Source organism: Macrobrachium nipponense, chromosome 13 (assembly GCF_015104395.2).
Source record: "Macrobrachium nipponense isolate FS-2020 chromosome 13, ASM1510439v2, whole genome shotgun sequence".
NCBI lineage: Eukaryota > Metazoa > Arthropoda > Malacostraca > Decapoda > Palaemonidae > Macrobrachium > Macrobrachium nipponense.
In genome coordinates this window covers 62,563,058-62,587,858 of record NC_087206.1, presented here as the reverse complement: position 1 = coordinate 62,587,858, position 24,801 = coordinate 62,563,058, and the positions used below count along the sequence as shown (strand labels likewise).

Below are 24,801 nucleotides of genomic sequence, written 5' to 3'. Positions count from 1 at the left end.
CTCTCCGGAGATGATAAACAAAGATAACGCGAGGCGGGAGATAACGACGCCTTTGAAGCTGAAGATTGGAAGGGGTGGAGGGGGAGGGGGGCCGTTGGTAGGGGGGGAGTATGAGTGCCGTGGGACGATTATGATCGCCGTTGATAAAACGAGTCTCTCTCTCTCTCTCTCTCTCTCTCTCTCTCTCATGTGATTTTTGTGCTCGTAGTGCATAAATCATTAGACATCAGAAAATTTCTTTAGGAAATGAACTTCTATTTGATTCGAACGAGTGACTAGTACTGTACCAGTTCACAGCAAATACATACGTACGTACGGACGTACATATAAATTTATACATAAAATATACATATACATACATACATATAGATATATAATATATATATTATATATATATATATATATAGATATAATATATTTATATACATATACATTATATCATATATATACTATATATGATACATATATATATTATATATATACATATACATACATATATGTATATATATATATATATATATATATATATATATAATATATATATATATATATGTGATGTATATATAATCTATATATATATGTATATGATATATATATATATATATATATTATATTATATATATATATATATATATATATATATATATATATATATATATATGCACACGTACATACATACACATACACATACATACACAAGTACTCTCGTACTAGAGTTCTACATTCTCAACTTCACACCGAATCAAGGAGAGTTTGACAGGCTTATTTATACAAAGGGAGGAAATAGTTACGCAAGATACCATCCGTGAGGCAGCCAGCTTTTTCAGGAGAGAGCAGGCGAAAAGAATATATGTGAAATAAAAACGAAAGAAAAGGGGTTTTAGAGAATATATATTATTCTCGTGCTCACGACTGAGGAAGGGAGAGTGAGTGAGAGAGAGAGGAAGTGGTAAATAAAAATGAAAAATGTGGAGGATCTGAAGAATAGATTTAGGGTCATTAGCCATTGATATGAAATATTCTGTTCAAATACGAGAGAGAAAGTGGTTAGATATTGGGGAGGCTGTGAGAAAAGTTGCCGAGTATTTCAGATATATGATATATGAGAGAGAGAGAGAGAGAGAGAGAGAGAGAGAGAGAGAGAGAGAGAGAGAGAGAGGGAGGGGAGCAGAGAATAATCAAAACTATCGTACTTCGAAGACAAAGGGAAAATATACCAGATTTTGTGGAGAGAGACAGACAGAGAGAGAAAACTACCGTACTTGGAATACAGAGAGAATATACCTTGAGAATATACTTTGATATTTGAGAGAGAGAGAGAGAGAGAGAGAGAGAGAGAGAGAGAGAGAGAGAGAGAGAGAGACTGTTGTACTTGGGAGAGAGAGAAACTGTTGTACTTGGAAGACAGAAAGAAAAGATTCTTGATTTTTTTTTGCCTTTTATTTATAGAGAAAAGAGAGAGAGAGAACAATCGTACTTGGAAGACAGAAAAAGGTTTTTTCATTTATGTAACTATTTGTTCCCTTCCCCCTTTTTTAGAGAGAGAGAGAGAGAGAGAGAGAGAGAGAGAGATACTGAAAACTGTCGTACTTGGAAGACAGACAAAAAGATACCTTTTTTTTTTTTTTTTTTTTTTTTTTTTTTTTTTTTTTTTGAGAGGAGAGAGAGAGAGAGAGAGAGAGAGAGAGAGAGCAACGAATTTTCCAAGCATCCCGAAGACAACTGAACGAAGTTCGGTGGCTAATGTGCAAATGTCTCAGTCGAAGGGAACTGGACTAAACGAAGAGCAGCATCTCGGGGTCGTTTCCCCTTAACGATTCCTGGAACGACGAAAGTTCCAGTGTGGAGGGAGAAAATGGATAATGATCTTGCTGGACTTCAATTCTGCTCTCGTCGAAGCCGCAATTCGTCATAAAAAAAAAGGGGGTATAGGACCCACCTCTCTGCTGTTCTGAAAACAATGCAATATGAATTTTTTTTGTGGCCATTATTTATCTCCTCCATGGAGATGGTAGTAGCCCGTAATGGGGTTAGTGTCGTCAGTACACCTCGCAGGGTGCACTGCAGGTTCCTCTACCACCTCAGTGGCCGCGAATTCAATCCTCGGGCATGCCAATGAGGGGTTAGAGATGCGTCATTCTGGTGATAGAAGTTCACTCTCGACGTGGTTCGGAAGTCACGTTAAAGCCGCTGGTTCCATGCAACGTAACAAACGCCATGCAAACAAACAAGCACTGTAGGTTCTTTGCAGCGTCCCTTCGGGCCATAGCTGCAACCCCTTTCGTTCCTTTTACACTACATCTATTCTTATTATCATTCTTCCATCTTGCTATCCACCCTCTCCTAACCATTATTTCTTAGTGCAACTGCCTTGAGGTTTTCCTCCTGTTACACCTTTCAAACCTACCTACTCTCAATTGCCTTACCAGCGCTAAATGACCTCATAGGTCCCCGTGCTTGGCCTTTGGCCTAAGCTTTATATTCTAATTCCTTATTTATGGAGGTAATGAATATGATTCGATTTTTGTTGTTTGTCGGCAGTATTGTGCAAAAAAAAAAAAAATCTCAATTTCCTCTCCAGCGCTGAAAGACCTCATAGGTCCCCGTGCTTGGCCTTTGGCGTAAACTTATAATCTGTTCATTATTTATGGAGGTAATGTGTATGATTCGATTTTTGTTGTTTGTCGGCAGTATTGTGCAAAAAAAAAAAAATCTCAATTTCCCTTCCAGCACTGAATGACCTCATAGGTCCCCGTGCTTGGCCTTTGGTCCAAGCTTTATATTCTAATTTCTTATTTATGGAGGTAATGTGTATGATTCGATTTTTGTTGTTTGTCGGCAGTATTGTGCAAAAAGAAAGAGAAAAAAAAAACTGAGCATTCTGGGTCATTTCAATTAAGGCCTACCTCATGACTAGTTACTATAGTCTGTCCAGAATGTCATGAAACATAGAGAATGTTTCCGACGTTGCCGCTTTGCGCCAATTTCATTCATTAAATCTCACTTAAGGCGAAAAAACAGTGTAGATTTGGCATACATTTTGCCACATCTCTCTCTGTCTCAGGCCAGGAAGGGTAAGTAGCTTATGATTGGTTCTGATACCCAAGCGTGACGGTTTAAGATGGAAGGTTCCCCACGGCAGCAATTAAGTGCTCAGACACGAGAAGTCATATTCAATGTCCACGAGTACTTCAAAAGGGAGAAAGACAATTTTTTTTTTTTTTACTAAAACAGTGCCTAATTTTAAAGAAAATGTCTATTAATTTTATCTTTTCACTATCCTAACATCCAAGAAATTGTTTTAATGGAGAAAAATATTATTCTATGAAATATTTGATGTTTGGCACATTCATCAATTCTACAACAAATATGGTAAGAGAGAGAGAGAGAGAGAGAGAGAGAGAGAGAGAGAGAGAGAGAGAATATCGATGCCAGGCTACAGATATCTTCAAGAACCTGACAACACATTTTATAATGTTCAAATATAAACTGATTCAATCAGAATTCAAATTATATAAAGAATACAAGTTAAAGCTTTATGAGTACGTAATAAAGCTCGAAAACATTAAGTACATTAAGATTCCAGTATTGTACTGAACTAGATTGATCGTAGGGTACAGAACGTTAAATTTTTATTTTCATCTGAGATGGATCTCTTAAAAGTTGTAGAAAAGCTGTGATATGTATTAAAGGACTCGAACTCTTCCTAAAAAAAATTTTTTTTTTACATGAATGTTTTTAAAATAAACAGAGAAATCAACTTAATGAGCTGTTTTCGAAACACAGGTCAACTTAATCCACAACAACCATTCAGCTTTTGTGTGACTGGAAAGATTCAGATTATGGGATTAAAAAGGAAATTTTACGACCGTATTAAAGGACCCGGAATAAAAGGATGCTGGGATAAGCTTAAGTTAGATTAAAAGTCTTGAGGAAGTTTGGCATCGTCGCAAACCTACTCGATGTTTCATGACATTCTAGGCAGACTATAGTAACTAAACTGTGTAAGGGAAAAAGATGAGTAATTGGGGTTGAGAAGGGACCTCTTAGCTTTTGTTCTGCCAGGGTTCAAACCAAAGCAACGCACCAGACCTGAGAAGCAGGCACCTTATATCCCCCCCCCCACCCCCCACCCCCCCCCCCACCCCCCCCCCCCCTCCCCTCACCAACACCCCTCTGCCGCAGATTTTGGTAACCGAATTTTAACCCTCACTTCTGCTAAGGACGATTGACTGGAAGTTGTCTTCTCTCAAGATTTCGTTTGTACCCCTATCACTTAACGTTTCCGGTCGAAATGATTTGGCCCTTAAGGTGGGTTGGGGGTGGGGGGGGGGGCTGGTTATCATTGTCGGAGGTATATGCGTTTCTATCTTTTGTTTTCGTTGTCTTCAAACAATTATAACAATCAGAATTCATGATGTTTAAAAATTGTGCCGCGTTACTTTCTAGCAACATTTTTGTGGTTGTCCATTCGGTTTGACGCGATGGGTGAAATGACGTCGTCATTATTAAACATTACTAAAATCAGTATAAATAATAGTTTTTTTTTTTTTACTTTCTTGATTAAGGAATTACGTTGAAAGCAAATTTAAGACTTTTAAATATTTGTCGCCCAGTCTTGTTTATTGCCCGTCGAAAGGCAGCGCTGTTTGACAACAGCTAAACTAGTTTATTTATATTGCATATTTCACCAAGTGAATTTACAGAATATTCATTAACCTCTCCCTTATATTCCCGTCTCACTCCCGTCTTGTACTGGCCCACCGTCGCATTGGAAGCTTATTTCGTTGACACAGAGAGAGAGAGAGAGACCGTTGGCTGTCGTCATCTCTTCTCTTCTCCTCAGAAGACAGAACGACAAACATTTCAGCTCTGTGTAAACTTTCCCGGCTCCCGTCTTCTCTCTCTCTCTCTCTCTCTCTCTCTCTCTCTCTCTCTCACGAAAATAAAAAAAAAGATGGAAGAATAACATCCTTTGAGAGCCATTTTTGTAATTAAATTTACTTGTCACTTTATGACTCCGGTAACATTTCAGTGTTGACTCTCGCTTCTTTTTTTTTTTTTTTTGTCTTGCGATTATGAATTCTACAGCTGGATTCTCTCATTTCCGGAAAAATATTTACACCGTCTCGTCCGGTTTTCATTTTTTGCATTCACAAGCGCTTGTGAAGACGGCGCTCAATGACACAGTTGATTGACAAACTTGTTATTTTGGACGAACAAACATCCTGAGATTAAGGATAATTGAATTAGATTATTAGCGTAGATTACTTCAAGGGCGTTATTAATCTCTCTCTCTCTCTCTCTCTCTCTCTCTCTCTCTCTCTCTCTGTTCCTCCCTTCCACGGGGATTTCGTCTGTTGCGGCACAAAATAAAAGGGTGGAGATGAAGAATAAGTCAAGATTAAGTAGATTCATTAAATGGTCTTACGTTTGACGTCCACTCTCTCCACCCTTATGTGTATACGAGTATTTTGTAACTTGAGACATTGCAGGAAAAACACGCAAAAGGGGAGAAGACCGAGGATGGAAGGAGCAGAGACTTTGAATTAAATAAGTTTATTTATTTATTTATTTATTTATTTACTTATGAGAAAGACAGATCAAAGAAATGTTTTAAAAGTATATCTCAGAAGTAACGAGTGGATCAAGTGGTCTTGGTCTGGGTTATAGAATTATGTTAACTTTTCCTTTACACGATTCAAATGGCTAAATCTTTTTTTCTTCAAAGTTTTGGGTATAATTGGATGTTGTTCATTATCTATAGTTTTTATTTTATTCCTGATATTGAGTTGACCGTCTTTGTATTTCCATGGTATTGAGAAGTTTATTTTTTTTAATTAATTAATTTTTTTCATTTTTTAAAATCTACTTATTTATTTATTTTTATTTATTTATTTATTTTTTTTTTATTTTTTTTTTTTTTTGCTGGTTTAAATCAAAGACGGGTATCCTTAACTTCTATTTCCGCGAGTTCGAATTTTCTTATTATTCCGGTGAGTTAATTTCACTCTATGGTGTACCATCCGACCATTCTCCACTTGCTTTTATTTGTGCACGTTCAGGTGACCATTTCCCGCGGAGTGACTTCATTTGCCGTATCTTTCCTTTTTCTGCCAAATTATGGAGGGGGGGCCGGTTTCGTAAAGGCGTGACGTATCTGACGCTTCCCTCTTTCGTATATATCTTAAGTGTAGGTGGGATCCTAATGCTCTGTTCATAAACAAAATAATTCGTTTCATTTGCCTGTATTATATATCTACCTATGTGTCTATCTATATATATCATGTGTATGTGTGCGTTTTATATATACAATGCACAGGCTACCTGACACCTAATTCATTGCTCAGGACATGAGAGAGACCCCAGGTTGCAACGAGACATGCTTTAACAAGTATTCCGGCTCGCTCGTCAATCAAACCTGGGATCTCTGTTTGGCTGATTAGACGAACTCCCTACCTTGTTAGTGGACCTCAAAGAGTACTCCTTTCTTTCTCCCTCTCCCCCTCTCTCTCCTCCCCTCCCCTTCCTCCTTTCCTTCTCGCCTTCTCCCCCTCCCTCCTCCCCTCTCCTCTTCCCTCCTCTCCTTCTTTTGTTGTATAAGATTAAAACAACCTGTGGTTACATAAATTACCATGTGTATGTGTGATTTTTATACTGTCAGAAGGAGAAAACTTATCATAGGAAACATATTTGTAAAACTTAATAGTATAGTGTATTTTCGTTTCAATATCTTTTTATGTACATTGATTAATCACTAAACAAAACTCATTTATAAGACATTTCGTCAGAATTCTAACCGTTCCTACATCTGTCAGTCATGTAACTATATTGTTGTCAGAATAATACATGGTAGATATTAAACTGTAAGGACTGGTTTTATTGTATAGTAGCACTGTGACTAAACAAAATATTAACTGAACCTGTGTTCACAAATAATTACAATACATTCATAAATGAATGTCCCCCCAATTTTTTTTTTAATTTTTTGGGGGGGGGGAGAAAAAATTTTATTTTTTAATTTTTCTTTTTTTTTGAAAGCTAAACAGATTTTTTTGAAGCTTTAATGTCCCCCCCCATTGCTTTTTGGCGTTTCTTTAGAGTTGTTTCTTGAGCATATTTATTTATGGCGTGTCCGCTAAGCTTGAATTGTTGCTGTTGTAACTTTTTCTTTCCGTTTGACTTTTCAAACAAAAATTTTTCTTTGACTGTATTTCACCGCTGTCTGAAGTACAGTTTTGAATGCTCTTTGTACGTAAGTTTTTCTTATGGTTTTTTCTTATGTGGTCCCCCCCCCCTTCGAGACGACCACAGACGTACACGCCCCCCCTCATAAATATGGAGCCCCTGGGACTCTGACCATATCGAAATAATATTCTTCCTTAGGACAACGATGATACATTTCGCTAATGTAACTCCTTCTGTCATTCACTACTTGTTAAGGGTGGATGTTATTCCACGGAAATATAGTCCTTAGCTTTAAACCAGTGTTAAAATGGGCCTTTTATACTTGAGGTGCACACACACACACACACAATATATATGAGTGGACACACACACACACACACACATATATATATATATATATATATAATATATATATATAAATATCATATATATATATGTGTGTGTGTGTGTGTGTGTGTGTGTGGTACCTCAAATATATATATATGTGTGTGTGTGGCACCTCAAGTATTAAAAAGGCCCATTTTAACACTGGTTTAAAGCCAAGGGACTAATATTTCTGTGGAATAACATCCATCCTTAACAAGTAGTGAATGACAGGAGGAATTACATTAGCGAAATGTATCATCGTTGTCCTAAGGAAGATATTATCTATGTGGTCAGAGTCCCAGGCTCCATATATGAGCGTGTACGTCTGTGTGCGTCTCAGAAGACCACATGAAAACATAAGAAAACTTACGTACAAAGAGGCATTCAACTTACTTCAGTACAGCGGTGAATATATATATATATATATATATATATATATATATATATATACATATCTATATATATATATATATATATATAATATATATATATATATATATTATATATGTGTGGTGTGTGTGTGATTGATGAGCTCTCAACACCAAAAAGTAAACATTTGCTTAGACAATTTCCATAATTGTTGTGAGCTGTTTTCGTTGAGTAATATCCATTAAAAGTACGTCTGCCATCATACCCCCTTCCGGCTTAAGTCATTCTGGAGCGAAATAATTAGTAAATGGCCGTGTTTCGTCATATGAGTAATGATATTGTTAGGCGCTTTATACGTAATTATGTGACTTTAATCTAAAATGGCTAATTTCTTTATCGGATTTCCTCGGGGTATCGATACGTGGATTCTGCTGTGGCGAAGGTGATTTTCGCTTACTCGGGGGGTAAATCTACAAACCACTTTGTTGTTGTTGTTATTGTTGGGTGGGGTAAGTGGGGTAGGAAAGCCCTGCGGAAAAACCTAAAAGGACGCGAAAAAGAGTGTTTCTCGTAGAGCTAAAGATACAGACCTCGGGGGTGATTATCACTTGCTAGAAAAATATTTGTTTAAAGTTAGTTTCATCGTGACTGTCATTGTTAAGAAAACATGTTGTTATTGTTAAGAAAACATGTTGTTATGGAGTGTCTGGGGTTTTGTAGATCACTTACGAAGTCGGTATTATCTTTACGACGATGTGTTAAACTCATGGTTCCGGTAAGGGTTCTTGTAGAAAACACTAAGTAAAATAAAAATAGATAATTTCTTCTGAAGTTTTTTTTTTTTTTACATGCTGAAGATCAGATATGATTGTAACAAGGTGTTCTAATAACGATAGCTTGATTGCTTCTGCCAATGATGATGGCTAAATCCTATTCCTCTACATGATAAAAGCTTAGGTAAAGAGGTACAGGTCTTCTAATAACGATAGCTAACTCTGTTCTGCCTGTCTACCATCTCTGTTACAAGTTATGAAGGAACAGACAGTAGTTCGAACATATGAACATACTATCAGATGACATAGTTTCATACGAACACACAATCGAATGATACACGCTACAGATCACGTAGGCCGTTTGAATAATAGGTCGGGGTTAGTTGTCTCAAGCAGGGAGCTTGGACTAATGTTTATAAACAATTGAATGACTACAGGTGACGGCATGTTATCTTAGCTTACATACTTATTGTATACGTCATCTTTAGCGTCTCTAGTCTGATCACATTCCTGCAAGCAATCTGGTTTGACCTCTTAGTTTTAGACTTTTTATATATATGGACTAACATTCCATATTTTTATTATGTAAACACTTACATTAGCTCGGTCAGCTACCAAAACCAACTACTGAATATTTAAAAACTCCCCCCCCCCCAAACTGGGACTGGCTTTTTTTGACTTTTTATAGAGTGTGATACAGACACTATGTGAATATATATATATAAGTAAATAAAAATTCATGGTGTACATGAATTGATTCAAGTAATAAAATATAAAACAATGATATTGGTAATAATAGTGATCACGTGACATATAATGATACAGTTTTTTCACTTCATCTCTTTAAGATACTTATGCTACAGAAAATACTAATGTACTCTGATAATTGCATAGAAATGAAGATTAACATGATAAAAATCATATTTTAACTGATAAAAAATTTTTTTCATATATGAAAATTTTGATAAAACCAAACCTTATTAATGTTTTTTAATATGCTTTTTGATTGATTCGTTGATTTTTCATGCTAAATGTTATATATCTGATTAGTAATTCATATACTAACACATAAATAACTGCAGATATTGGTAAGATGAAAGGTAACAGATTGATTATAGGCTACCTGATTTGTTTATACATATGTATATGGATTCATATAATTATGATTAATATATGTGCACTTTAAATAGATTCCTATTGCAGTACACGCAAAGATATATTTCGATTCCGTTATTTATGATCATATATATAGATTCCTAGTGCGTACACGCAAAAAATATATTTCGATTCTGTTATTTATGATCATTTATATAAGAGATTCCTATTGCGTACACGCAAAAAATATATTTCGATTCTGTTATTTATGATCATTTATAGATATAGGATACATGATACTTTATATATATAGGATACATGACCGAGGTTATACTACTTCACTTTTAACTAGCGTTCGAACAACTTTTCGTCCATTACACAGTTCCAGACAACCACCTATAGCCAATTGAAAACGGCCGTTTTTCAATGGTTAAAACAAGGGGAAAATTTGCCTGGGCGGGTCCAACGTTCCATTTTGCGCTCATACTTATTCTCTGCATCCTAAGCTACACGATTACGTTCGCGATGAATAAAAAAAACATCCCCAGCACGAGTCCTTCGCCAGCAAAGTAGAGTTGAATATCCTTCGGGTCGTAATTGTCGGAAGTATGTCCCTTTTGTAGTCGAATTCCGACAGCCGCTGGAGCGTTTCCGCATGAAAACGAGATTAAACGACGAGATACGGTGTCGGTCGAAGAAGTCCATGAAATTTTCCTTTCACATTGTAGGCGGTTGTTACTTGACTGTAGTCGTCCGCCACGACGAACGATTTTTTTTTCGAAGTTGCGATGTGAAAATTCTCGTACTGCAGGATACTGTAACCAGGTTCCATTAATCAGCCTGCAAGTTAAATTATACTTGTCACAAGGGCAAAGTAAATTCAGACGACATCCAAATACAGGGGAGGGAAGAGAGCCATTTAGACCAGACGTAACCCACATGAATTCGCTGATATCTTGGAATTCAAAAGAATCCGCTGTACAAACTTTTTTATCCATGGCATTAACAATGAGTGAACCTATCCCAGGTCTATGATGACTTGTAAAAAATATCCATAATTATAAAAAAATAAATAGATATCAATACGAATCTCAAAGAACAAAATTCGATATTACTGGTAGTAAGTTACTAGACAAAGAAGTGGAAAACGGAGCTAAATGTAAGATTGCCAGGCAACATAAGAGTCAAAGAGAAGATTTAATCATGATTCTATGTGCCCTAACAAAAGTTTCATATTCAATTTTTCTCGTGCGCATCCTCTGAGGTTAACTTTTAAAAACATTATTAATAGTAGGAGATGCAACGAAAAACCCACTATGTAAACTAATTTCTATATAAACTTTGGGTTTTCCAAGAAAATATGACATTTTCCCATGAATGTTTTAACTTGAATTGTAATAGGCTAATGTTGCAAGTAAATATTTCATATATACATATTCCGTTACTTCTAAATGTCTATGAGGTTCAGAAAAAAAAAAAAAAAAATTAATCATTTTGTGTTATAGAAATTTATTCTATTTGCTTATTTTGTTCATTAATTTTAAAATAATTACAAGTCCTTAACTAATTGCATTACACACACGGATAAGAATATGTTATGTGGCCTGTCATGTGACCTATGAACCACATGTGAAGTTCATGAACTAAGCATTCCTTTTTCCAGTCAAATCTGCTTTTGCAAGCAGAGACGACACACAGATGAAGCCTGTGTAAGCAGATTATTGAGGTTAAAAGGAACAAATGCTGATACGGCAATGATGACGTCGTCACTTGGCAGGAGATTGCTCTCAGCCAGCTAAGAGTTACGTTACTTGCTGTAAGAGATACGACGAGATACGGTGTCGGTCGAAGAAGTCCATGAAATTCCTTTCACATTGTAGGCGGTTGTTACTTGACTGAGTCGTCCGCCACGACGAACGATTTTTTTTTTTTCGAAGTTGCGATGTGAAATTCTCGTACTGCAGGATACTGTAACCCAGGTTCCATTAATCAGCCTGCAAGTTAAATTATACTTGTCACAAGGGCAAAGTAAAATTCAGACGACATCCAAATACAGGGGAGGAAAAGAGAGCCATTTAGACCAGACGTAACCCACATGAATTCGCTGATATCTGGGGAATTCAAAAGAATCCGCTGTACAAAACTTTTTTATCCATGGCATTAACAATGAGTGAACCTATCCAGGTCTATGATGACTTGTTAAAAATATCCACCTAATTATAAAAAATAAATAGATATCAATACGAATCTCAAAGAAAATTCGATATTACTGGTAGTAAGTTACTAGACAAAGAAGTGGGAAAACGGAGCTAAATGTAAGATTGCCAGGCAAACATAAGAGTCAAAGAGAAGATTAATCATGATTCTATGTGCCCTAACAAAAGTTTCATATTCAATTTTCTCGTGCGATCCTCTGAGGTTAACTTTTAAAACATTATTAATAGGTAGGAGATGCAACGAAAAAACCCACTATGTAACTAATTTCTATATAAAACTTTGGTTTTCCAAGAAAAATATGACATTTTCCCATGAATGTTTTTTTACTTTGAATTGTAATAGGCTAATGTTGCAAGTAAAATATTTCATATATACCATATTCCGTTTACTTCTAAATGTCTATGAGGTTCAGAAAAAAAAAAATTAATTCATTTTGTTGTTATAGAAATTCTATTTGCTTATTGTTGTCATAATTTTAAAATAATTACAAGTCCTTAACTAATTGCATTACACACACGGATAAGAATATGTTATGTGGCCTGTCATGTGACCTATGAACCACATGTGAAGTTCATGAACTAAGCATTCCTTTGCAGTCAATCTGCTTTTGCAAGCAGAGACGACACACAGATGAAGCCTGTGTAAGCAGATTATTGAGGTTTAAAAAGGAACAAATGCTGATACGGCAATGATGACGTCGTCACTTGGCAGGAGATTGCTCTCAGCCAGCTAAGAGTTACGTTACTTGCTGTAAGAGATACGACGAGATACGGTGTCGGTCGAAGAAGTCCATGAAATTCCTTTCACATTGTAGGCGGTTGTTACTTGACTGTAGTCGTCCGCCACGACGAACGATTTTTTTTTCGAAGTTGCGATGTGAAAATTTCTCGTACTGCAGGATATCTGTAAACCAGGTTCCATTAATCAGCCTGCAAAGTTTAAATTATACTTGTCACGAAGGGCAAAGTAAAATTCAGACGACATCCCCAAATACAGGGGTAGGGAAGAGAGCCATTTAGACAGCAACGTAACCCACATGAATTCGCTTGATATCTTTGGAATTCAAAAGAATCCGACTGTTACAAACTTTTTTTTATCCATGGCAGTTAACAATGATAGTGAACCTATCCCAGGTCATATAGAAAAAAAAGAATGACTTGTAAAAATATCCATAAATTATTAAAAAATAATAGATAATCAATACGAATCTCAAAGAACAAATTCGAGATTAACTGTTAGTAAGTTACTAGACACAAAGAAGTGCGGAAAACGGAGATAAACTGTTAAGATTGCCAGGCACAAACATAACGAGTTCAAAGAGAAGATTAATCATGATTTATATGCCCTAACAAAAGTTTCATATCAAGTTTTTCTCGTGCGCAGTCCTCGAGGTTAACTTTTAAAACATTATTAATAGGTAGGAGATGCAACGAAAAACCCAAAAACCCCTATGTAACTAATTTCTATATACAAACTTTTGGGTTTTCCATAAAATAATGAAAACATGTTTTTTCACTTTTCCCCCTCCACTTTCCGCCCATGAATGGTTTTTACCTTGAAGCTTGTAAATAGGTATAATGGTTGCAAGTTAAATATTTCATATATACATAGTTCCATTACTCTTCTAAATGTCTACGAGTGGTTCAGAACAAAAAAAAATTAATTCATTTTGTTTTTTGTTATTAAGAAATTCATAATTGCTATTTTTGTTTTGTCAATTAATTTTAAAAATTAATTACATAAGTTCCTTAACTAAATTGCATTACACCACACCGGATAAGAATAGTGTTATGTGGCCTGCTCACGTGACCTATGAACCACATGTGAAGTTCATGAAACTAAAGCATTTCCTGTTTTTCCAGTCAATCTGCTTTTCTTTTGCAAGCAGAGACGACACACAGATGGAAGCCTGTGTTAAGCAGAATTGATTGAGGTTAAAAGGAACCAAATGCTGATATACGGCAATGATGACGTCGTCACCTTGGGCAGAGGAGATTGCTCTCAGCCAGCTAAGAGGTTACGTTACTTGGCTTTATTTAAAAAAAGTTGTAAGGAGAATACGACTTTAGTATTTTTTAAATGATATTTTTCTTTTAGTGTTTTAATTCTCCACCCGCATGAGAAGAAATGTCTGAAAAAAAAAAAAACAAAAAAAAAAAAAAACAAGTACCAAAATTGAAACAATAATTATTAGTTTCATGTTGGCATTAATGGTTTAACTAAATTAAAATCCTTATTCCAACTATATGAAAAAGGTTTCCATACAAATTCGATATCATATTTTAATTTAGCCCTGTAGAATGAGTTCATTCAATAGGATTATTCCGATAGATATACATTTTCACTTCCTAAGGGACTTCCTGACTTTAAAATCTCTTTTATTTTTATTTTATTTATTTTATTTATTATTAGTTTATTTATTTATTTATTTAGTTTAATTTTTTTTTTCATTGGACTACTGAAATATCAAATTACCGGGACAGACAATATGTCAGTTAGGTTTTTGGATATGTGTTTTGAACTTTTTAGCTTTATTGTTTTTCATTCACAAAAGCGCTTTTAAGTTAGAGTTCCAAATCTTTACGCATAATATATTTGGATATTTAATGGTTACGTTTTTTGCTTATTGATATTATCGTGATCTTCCCTTTTTTTATTATAAATTTTGTAACCCGTTCCGACTTCTTACGGAGTGTATTAATATTGACATCCACTTGTATCCTATTTATTTTATTTTTTTATTTTTTTAAATTTTATTTATTTAATATTTTTTTAGACTATATCTTTTGATAAATTAATGGTTGGCTTGCAATATGTGGAAAAGTGTTCTCGCGGCGTACCGTATAATGGCTACTTGCGGCATCCAATTCTATAGATAACAAAGAGATCAATTGATAAAGGTATTTAAAAACCGAGAGAAACCGCTATAATCCAGTTTTTTCGGATCCAACATCACGAGTTGTTTTAACTCGTAAGACATTGACACTTCCTATTTAATTATCCGTTATCTTCTACCAAACCGATCTTGACTCTGGGTTGATAAAAATATTATTATTGGTTTTCTTAATGGAAATGGAATTCACACAAAACTTGTTAAGGAGATTATTATTGTTTATTTACACCACCCGAGTCACAGATTATTATGTGTTGAATCTCCATATTTACTGATTTAGCACTTCATTAAATATTCCTAAGCGGCACTCCAATTTCGGTGTTTTGTTTTTAGTGCTATTTAATTCTATATAACGGTTCAAGGAAACTATTAACACTAAGAAGTGTTATTCCCTCTGTCAGACTCGTTAATTCTGTTAATAACTTCTACGTATATTCTTTTTCAAAGGATTGATTTGGCACAGGATAGTGGTCCCTAAAACTGACAGGGGTCTTAGTGTATCCCTTGTTTTCATGACACATGTTACAATTAGTTATGTGCCTTTTTATATCTGTAAGCATTGTAGGCCAGTAAAATAGTGATTTAGGCTTTATAGTGAGCATTACTATGGAACCCCCCCCCCCCCCTGGGGGGGGGGATACGGAATGCAACCAGTTTTATGACGATTGGTATGAAAGAAAGATTATTATTACTACCCATGGTCGTTGTTAGTCATCTGCCCTTGTGTTCTTCTTCGGGTTTTCCTCGTCACGGACTACAATATAAATACTACAAAATTTGATTACATTATTCTGATACACCATACCTTAAAGTATACTTTTGCTTTAGGGTTCTGCTCGAAGGGTTGTATCATTGTTTTTGCTTAGCCGCTGACCCTGTTTCCGTTTCGAAGTGTTTATTGTTTGGGTTATTTGTCTGGTTGACGCTTGCTTTGCTCAGTTCTAAACAGTTTTCTGCGCCTCCGACCCAAGATATTCCAATGCTTCGCGAATCTCTTTGGTAAGTAAGGAATTTTCTTGTTTAGATACGGTTTTAACAATAGGTCGGACGGGGGTTTTCTATATCTTTTAGTCCAATCTTAATGGTTTCTTTGCTGTATGGCTGCGGGATTGCGGGATTAATGGCGTCAGCTATGATAATTTGCTTTTCCCAGGTCAGATGATCTTATCTTGGCTCCAAAAGATCCTGCAAGTGATCATTTGTCACCGATATCCTTTTGGACTGTGATTAAAAGCCTTTTGAAAAAACTCGCGTAAAGGACTCATGTTCAGTAAGGACTTTATCAGGATAAGCCATAGATTATGGAACCTTAAAAATATAACTAGTGAGTTAAACGAATACCTAGCCCTATTACCTATGCCTATTACTGTATATTTTACTTTCCAGGAGGGATTTAGTTTACGTGAATAAAAAGCTAATTAGGCAGAAACTGTTTTTATTCATATTACTGAAGTAGTATCCCTCGTTACCCCTTGGTCTTGAGGCGGTCTGTTTGCAATAAAAAAAAGTTCCGTATTTTTAAATCAGTTGATTTTTAAGTTAGGTAAGCTGCATTATTCCGCTCTTTTAAGATAAGTTCGAACGCCATGTTGATGCTTTTTAGTAGACCATAATCCAATCTACGCTCCTTCTTCGTAAGAAATCTGTTTAAAAGAAGGCTGTCATGATTGAAGAGTTTGACATATTTGGCATTACGATTTTGTAATACCCAACCCCTACAGCGCAAAGTGGCTGTATACCCCTTTTAACGTTAATAAGTACCGCCGGAAAGGTTTATGAATAAGGCCGACACCTTACCATGGACTACTTTTTTGAGACCTGTGGACCAGACACATAAAAACTAGATAAACATGTTCGGTTTTTAAAAACTTTTCAAAAAACTCACATTTAGATATTTTACTCTGAGATTATTTGTCTTTGTCTCTGGAAGCAACTAGCTCTACTTTATGGTCAATGTACTTCTAAGGTATTAGAAACAAAATTACAAGATCATCCATATAGGCATGTAGGTTTTTTTTTAAAAAAAATCCCCTAAAAGTCTCCAAAACACTATATTGTAATTTGGGACCGCAACGTAAGCCGGAGGCATACGTAAAAATTGATAATGTCCCTGAGTGTGCTGAAAACGGTGTATGAGGTACAATCACTTAGGTAATGGTATCTGGTAAAAGCATTTAAGTAAGTCCAAGTTGGTGAAAAAAAAATTTATTCTAACCTAACAGAGATAAGATGTCGTCGGTACATCGCACTGGAACTATCGGAAGTCGTTTCCTTGTTTAAGCGACAGTAATCTGCGCAGATACGCCAAGTCCGATCTTTTATGGCATGACGTTTGAGGGAAAAATTATATGGGCTATTTGATTTCCTAATGACTCCTATTACTAACATTTTTCAACTTCGTCATTTATCTCTATTTTGAAATTTCATTGGGGTTCTACAACGAAGTACGTATATAGCTTTATGTTTGTCCTTAGACCGTATTTTTGTTTTCAATGACATCCGTTTTTCTCCCAGAGATCCTGGTATTCAGGTAGAAGATAAAAAAAAAGTTCTGCTGAATCCTCTGCTTGAATGACTTTACGGATATTACTTTAGATAGATTATCAGAGAGATTCATCCACGACTGGTTGGCGTGATTAAAAATTTAGCAAACAATAAAAAATGCGATATTTATAACACTTCCAGTATCCACGATATGTATAACTTTTAGGGCTTTGTTCGCCGGAAATCGTTATTTATTTCAGAGTGTCGGGAAAGGATTAAAATTTTCATTTCCCCAGCAAGAAAGTCTTTTTACAAACGCACTAAGACTTCGGGGTGCTGCTTCTCGAGATTTTGCGTGCAAAGTTACTACTGGCGGTTTGTGGGAGAAATTCTGTTGGGTCATTTGAACAATGTTACGATTTATGAGACAAATGTATAGTTTTTCCTTTATATAAGTTTATTATTTGATTAACTGTCTCATTTTTGTTTCAAACGGATTTTAATATGTTTGAAGGTTTATAGGATTTTCCTTTGATAAACACGCCTTATTTTTCAGGATGTAAGATAATATTTTGTATACCCCTAGATGGATCTTACAATTACACTACATACATCAATGTTTTTTTTATAACTAGAGTATCTGTAAGCGCTCGCTTATCGGACTTCTCATTAGGAAGTTTCGAACAACAGACGGTGATCCGTATACAGGATATTTGCGTTACTAAAGAAAATAAAACAAGATATTCTAATTTTTACGGCGCGTACAGTTGGGCTTAATCCACCAGTATTTATTATAACTTAATGTATTAAAATTAAAACGAAAACCTGCTCTGATTACTTTATACGGTCGTGTGTTTTCATAGGAAAGGAAAAATCCTTTTAATTCAAAAGATATCGGTATGTATGAACCAACATCGCTTTTCCCCACTCTGCTAGAGTCGCTTATTGTGTGGAATTTGCTTTGCTTTGAAAACTCGGCAGATTTAACTAACCTTGACCGCTTGACTAGGTTGACACAGTCACCGGGTTTGCTTGTTAGATTCTGAACGGGCTACTGTTTCTATTTCTTTTGTAATAATTAGGATCCTTCTCTTTATTACCATCGGCAACGTATTGTGTGTTTTTAGCATTATGTTGCTGGTTACGTATAAAGCAATGAATGACGAACTATTAGGAACTGAGCGATTACTAATAAGACAAGTTATCTCTACTGTATTCCAATATTAACTGTTTGTACTTCATTCTTTGCTAAAATTTGAAATAGTGAGGGATCCTGGTCAGCGCATTTAGCCTGATGAAAGTTTTTTACAGACATGTTATTCCTTGCAATCCAGCCATATTTTAAAAGTTAAGTTTGAGTCATTTGAGGTTCGATATTTTAATATAACCTCAAAAAAACTCAAGGCTAAAACTGCGATCGGGACTTTGCAAAGGAGCATTTATTGTCATGACCCGAAATAGTGTTACCTCTAATTTATATAGATTTGTACGGGTGTTCCACTTGTTTTTGTGTGTTTTCTAATCACTACGGTGCTTAACGACCCTATCCATGCATCTGTATAAATACAGACGTCCACTGCGTAAACGCATATTCAACTGTTTAATATGATTTGTTACGTAAGGGATTAATAATCACCCAAAATGATAAAATTAACATAGTATATGATTATGATATTTCAGTAGAACTTCTGGAAACAAACACTCAAAGATAAAACTCGCAGTAGCGAAATCTCAATGATATAGATAATTTTCTGTAAAAAAGTAAGATTAAGAATGTCTCGTAACTTCAGCCACAGGAATAACGAAATTCGACCTGCAAAGGAAACAACTCAAAGTTTACTCCAAATGAATAAAAATTGTACTTAGCTTGCTTTTGTGGGAAGTCACGGTGTTCCGATAACCCGACACACGGCCTCGGTCCTCCTTCTCTATTTAGCGGACGACCTGGTTTTGGCTTCAGTTTTCCCCCGTGCGCGTTGTTTCGATGATTCGAGCCCTTGAAAATCCGATGCTGCAGACGCAGTTCGGTTTGTTTCTTGCAGTGCCGGAAACGCTCACTAACGATGTTTTCTTGAATGATTCTAATGAGAGACGAAGCTTCCGTTGCCGTAGGAAAAGGACACGTCGGTTTTGTTTCTTGAAGTTATTCACTAACGATGATACCAAGTTGCTTGACGAATCTTGTGTTTTCTGAAGTCGCTCACTAATGATGATACTAGGTTGCTTGAAGAATCTGCTGCTTTCGTCGTCGTTGACTTCATGATTTATTATTCTGTTTTTTCTTCGTAGGACGTTGTAGAGTTCTTCTGGTCCGCTGGCCACCAATATTAGGGCTTGTGCCTTGTATGATAAGGCGCCCTATGAGGTAATGTTAGATACTAGCGATAATCTATACGCTAAGTCGAGTTTGGTATTGCACTTCCATCTTCAATGGAGTGTCTGGGGTTTTGTAGATCACTTACGAAGTCGGTATTATCTTTACGACGATGTGTTAAACTCATGGTTCGGTAAGGTTCTTGTAGAAAACACTAAGTATAAAAAATAGATAATTTCTTCTGAAGTTTTACATGCTGAAGATCGATATGATTGTACAAGTCTTCTAATAACGATAGCTTGATTGCTTCTGCCAATGATGATGGCTAATCCTATTCCTCTACATGATAAAGCTTAGGTAAAGAGGTACAGGTCTTCTAATAACGATAGCTAACTCTGTTCTGCCTGTCTACCATCTCTGTTACAAGTTATGAAGGAACAGACAGTAGCTCGAACATATGAAACATACTATCAGAGACATAAGTTTCATACGAACACAATCGAATGATACACGCTACAGATCACGTAGGCCGTTTGAATAATAGGTCGGGGTAGTTGTCTCAAGCAGGGAGCTTGGACTAATGTTTATAAACAATTGAATGACTACAGGTGACGGCATGTTATCTTAGCTTACATACTTATTGTATACGTCATCTTTAGCGTCTCTAGTCTGATCACATTCCTGCAAGCAATCTGGTTGACCTCTTTAGTTTTAGACTTTTATATATATGGACTAACATTCCATATTTTTATTATGTAAACACTTACATATAATGCAAAAGGTATTTTTTTATGATAGTAATAATTAGTACATTATTATAATAATTAATACATTATTATTTCATAACTTGAACAGGATAACTTTCTAGTTTATAGCGAAGGTGTGAGTAAAAGGCAGCACCTGACTCTTGGCAAACAAAAAAAGAGGTCACAGCACAATAATTTGCGTTTGTTGACAGATGGAAAGATACATTTAATTCGATACACAAGACACGACTGAAGCTGTTGGTACATATGGCTGGAATGCTGACATTGTGATGAATATGATATTGACTATACATTTGAGGTGTTCACAATATTAAGGCTCCCCAGAGCTCCAAGTAGTAATTTTATTTTGCTCCCAAGTCTTCTAAAAATATCAAATTTTTCCCATGGAAAATCATACTTGCATATGTAGACTGCAAAGTGGTCGAAATTCCCATTATCTAACAAATATAAAATGGTCAGAAATAAATGAAGAATTAAACAAAGATTGGGATAACATTTTCGTAAGCGATGACATAAGGGTAAATACGGAGATATTATATAAAATATTAGAGAAAATAGTGGATAAATATATACCGAAGAAGAAAAGTAAACATCATTCATGCATACCAAGAGACAGAAGGATCTTGTTCCAGAAAATCAGAAAGTGGAAAAAAGGTCTTGCAAAAGAAAAAAAAAGAAAAAAATGCATGGAAAGTTATAGATCTAAAAAGTAAGATAGAAAATGCAGAACAAAAGATTATACAATCAAAAGAAAATGAAAAACGGGAATTGGAAGAAAAAACCCTATTAAATATCAAGCAAAACCCCAAACTATTATACTCATATGCGAAGAAGATGAATAAAAGAAGAATAGAAATAGGCCCTCTGAGAATTGAAGGGAGATTAACGAATGAAAAAAAGGAAATTTGCAACATACTGGCAGAACGATATAAGAGAGAATTCACCCCTAGAATAGATAATGAAGATAATGATATAGAAGTAAGGGACGAAAATAGTGAATATCTAGCTGACATAGAAATTAATGAAGCTGATATTGTGCAGGCAATTAATGAAATTAAAAATGGAGCTGCTGCAGGGCCTGATGGAATCCCTGCTATTTTGTTAAAGAAAGTAGTTCATTCTATCGCAAAGCCACTTGCAATATTATTAAGACAAAGTGTAGATACAGGCAAGATTTATGATGAGCACAAAATTAGCATATATCACCCTACTTTCAAAAATGGATCAAGACTTGAGCAAGTAATTATAGGCCTGTGAGTCTAACATCACATATTATGAAAGTGTATGAAAGGGTAATGAAGAAAAATATTATGAAACATTTAATAAAAAATAATTTGTTTAATATAGGACAACACGGTTTCGTACCCGGAAAAAGTACACAAACCCAACTGTTAGTCCACCGTGAGAACATATTCAAAAATAGGAAAAGCGGAAATGAAACAGATGTGGTTTATCTAGACTTTGCAAAAGCTTTTGACAAAGTAGACCATAATATATTAGCAAAGAAAATTAGAAAACACAATATCGTAGATAAAATAGGAAGATGGTTAAAAGAATTTTTACACAACAGAAAACAGATAGTTATTGCAAACGATGAGAAATCGGATGAAACCAAGGTAATATCCGGTGTGCCACAAGGTACGGTGTTAGCTGCAATACTGTTTGTTATTATGATTGAAGACATAGACAGTAATGTTAAGGATTCGGTATGAGTAGTTTCGCTGATGACACAAGAATAAGTAGAGAAATTACTTGTGATGAAGATAGGAACACTCTACACAGAGACCTTAACAAAGTATATGAGTTGGGCAGAGGAAAATAGGATGGTATTTAACTCTGATAAATTTGAATCAATAAAATTATGGAGACAGAGAAGGAAAGCTCTATGCATATAGGGGACCTAATAATGAAACAATCACAAATAAGGAAGCAGTTAAAGACCTTGGTGTGATGATGAATAGGAACATGGTTATGCAAGATCAAATAGCAATTCTTTTGGCAAAATGTAAAGCAAAAAATGGGAATGTTGTTACGGCACTTCAAAACAAGAAAAGCTGAACACATGATTATATTTTATAAAACATATGTTCGTAGTCCACTTGAATATTGCAATATGATATGGTACCCACACTATCAAAAGGATATTGCACAAATAGAGAGTGTACAAAGGTCCTTTACAGCTAGAATAGAAGAAGTTAAGGACCTTGACTACTGGGAAAGACTACAATCATTAAAATTATATAGTCTAGAAAGGAGAAGAGAACGCTACATGATAATTCAGGCATGGAAACAGATAGAAGGAATAACAGAAAATATCATGGAACTAAAAATATCAGAAAGAGCAAGCAGAGGTAGATTAATAGTGCCCAAAACAATACCAGGAAAAAATAAGGAAAAGCACACAGGACATTAATCCACTACGCACCAGCATCGAGTAATGCAGCGTCTATTCAATGCGTTGCCAGCCTCATCTGAGGAATATATCAGGAGTGAGCGTAGATGTAAGAATAAGCTCGACAAATATCTAAACTGCATCCCAGACCATCCAAGATTGGAAGATGCAAAATATACCGGAAGATGTACTAGCAACTCTCTGGTAGACATTAGAGGTGCCTCACACTGAGGGACCTGGGGCAACCCGAACGAACTGTAAGGTCTGTAAGGTCTGTAAGGTAAGGGTGGTGATATGCGTGTTTGAAAATTGCAAATTTCAATCTCGCTTTTCTCACGATTTTTTTTTCTTTTAATCAACCCCAGGAGACCCTTAATATTGTGAACGCCTCATTTAACATGATAGTAATATGAATGAAGATATGTGCATAAACGATGTGTGACGTGTGCCATAGGACCCTACAAGTCAATGTTACTGTTGCAGAAAATTTTCGTAGAAATCAAAGTAATACAGCTAATAACATTAAACGTTATATTATTCCAAACTAACGTATATATCATCTTTTTTTCAGGTAAGGAAAACGAATCTTGCGTCCTAAGGCCATACGGTTAAAATCTCGAAAGGTAAGTCCAGTTCGTGTCTAATTAAGGGAAGGGCAGGTATGAACCCCTTACATTATCGCGTTCATTTAGAATTTTGTACTGTGTCAAGAGAGATATGAGGGAGTTGGCACGGAGCGAGGAGGATGCACTGGACCGAGGGAGATGGAAGAGTCTGTTGGAGAACCATTACAGCGACCGCAAATAGGGAAGATGATTTGGAATTTGGTACTGTAGAGCTTGTAATTGATTAAGCAATTTTTCTACATAAGTATTTGCACATATATATGTGTGTATAGATATGTACATATCATACGAAATTTTATATGCTGAGAAACATATTACAAGTATAGCAAGAGAGTAACTGGTTAAGTGTAAAACTCAATCTGACACAGATGTCACTCCTCCATAACGGCATAAAATTGTAATGGATTGGGCGAAGCGAGAGAGAGAAATAAATTTAGATGTAGATGTCAAACTGTGGAAGAAAAAAAATTGAGCTGAATGTGTGGAATAGCTGATGTTTACAGACGATGCAGCATTGATCTGAGGTATTGACACTGCAGGCAATTATTGAACTTATTGGAAACTTGAGAAAATGTGAGCAAGTGTAACATTATCAAGAAAAATTGAGTGTATGAATGCCATCTTGTAATTCATGGAAGTGCATTGAGTATGTTGAATGCGGACGAGGAGAAAAGGCTGAAGCTGTGTAAATGTTTACTATATAATAAGAGAAGAATTGAAAGTGAGAAGTAGCGAAATGGTTAGCTTATAATGAAATGACGGAATGGGGAGTGATTAGAGAGGTCTAGGAGGGATCAAGAGAGGAAGATATATACTAATATATATATATAGAATATTATTATAAGTATATATATATATATATATATATATATATATCTATTATCGAGCTACAATGTCCTTTAATATCTAATTCGCTCTACCTCGGAATTAATATATTTTCATATATGCTTAACGGAAGGGGAATTTTTTCTCGATAATAGATTTACCTGTACTTGGGCGCGAACGCAGGTACATTCAAATCCAGGCACGTCAGGGAAGCTCTACCACCCCACCTCTCGCGGTGGTGGGGTGGTAGCGTTCCCTGACGTGCCTGGATTTGAATGTACCTGCGTTCGCGCCCAAGTACAGGTAAATCTATTATCGAGAAAAATTTCCCCTTCGGTTAAGCATATATGAAAAATATATTAATTCCGATTGGTAGAGCGAATTAGATATTAAAGGACATTGTAGCTCGATATATGTATATGAATCACGGTAATGTGATATGACTTATATATATATATAATTATATATATATATATATATATATATATATAT

The 24,801-nt window shown here is 35.5% G+C and overlaps 1 protein-coding gene across 1 annotated transcript in view; it reads left to right on the top strand.

Annotated features, from left to right (window-relative positions):
• LOC135225848 (Kv channel-interacting protein 4-like) overlaps positions 1-24,801 on the top strand; it is a 790,651-nt gene that overhangs the window by 420,670 nt on the left and 345,180 nt on the right. The gene's annotated exons all lie outside the window — the stretch shown is intronic.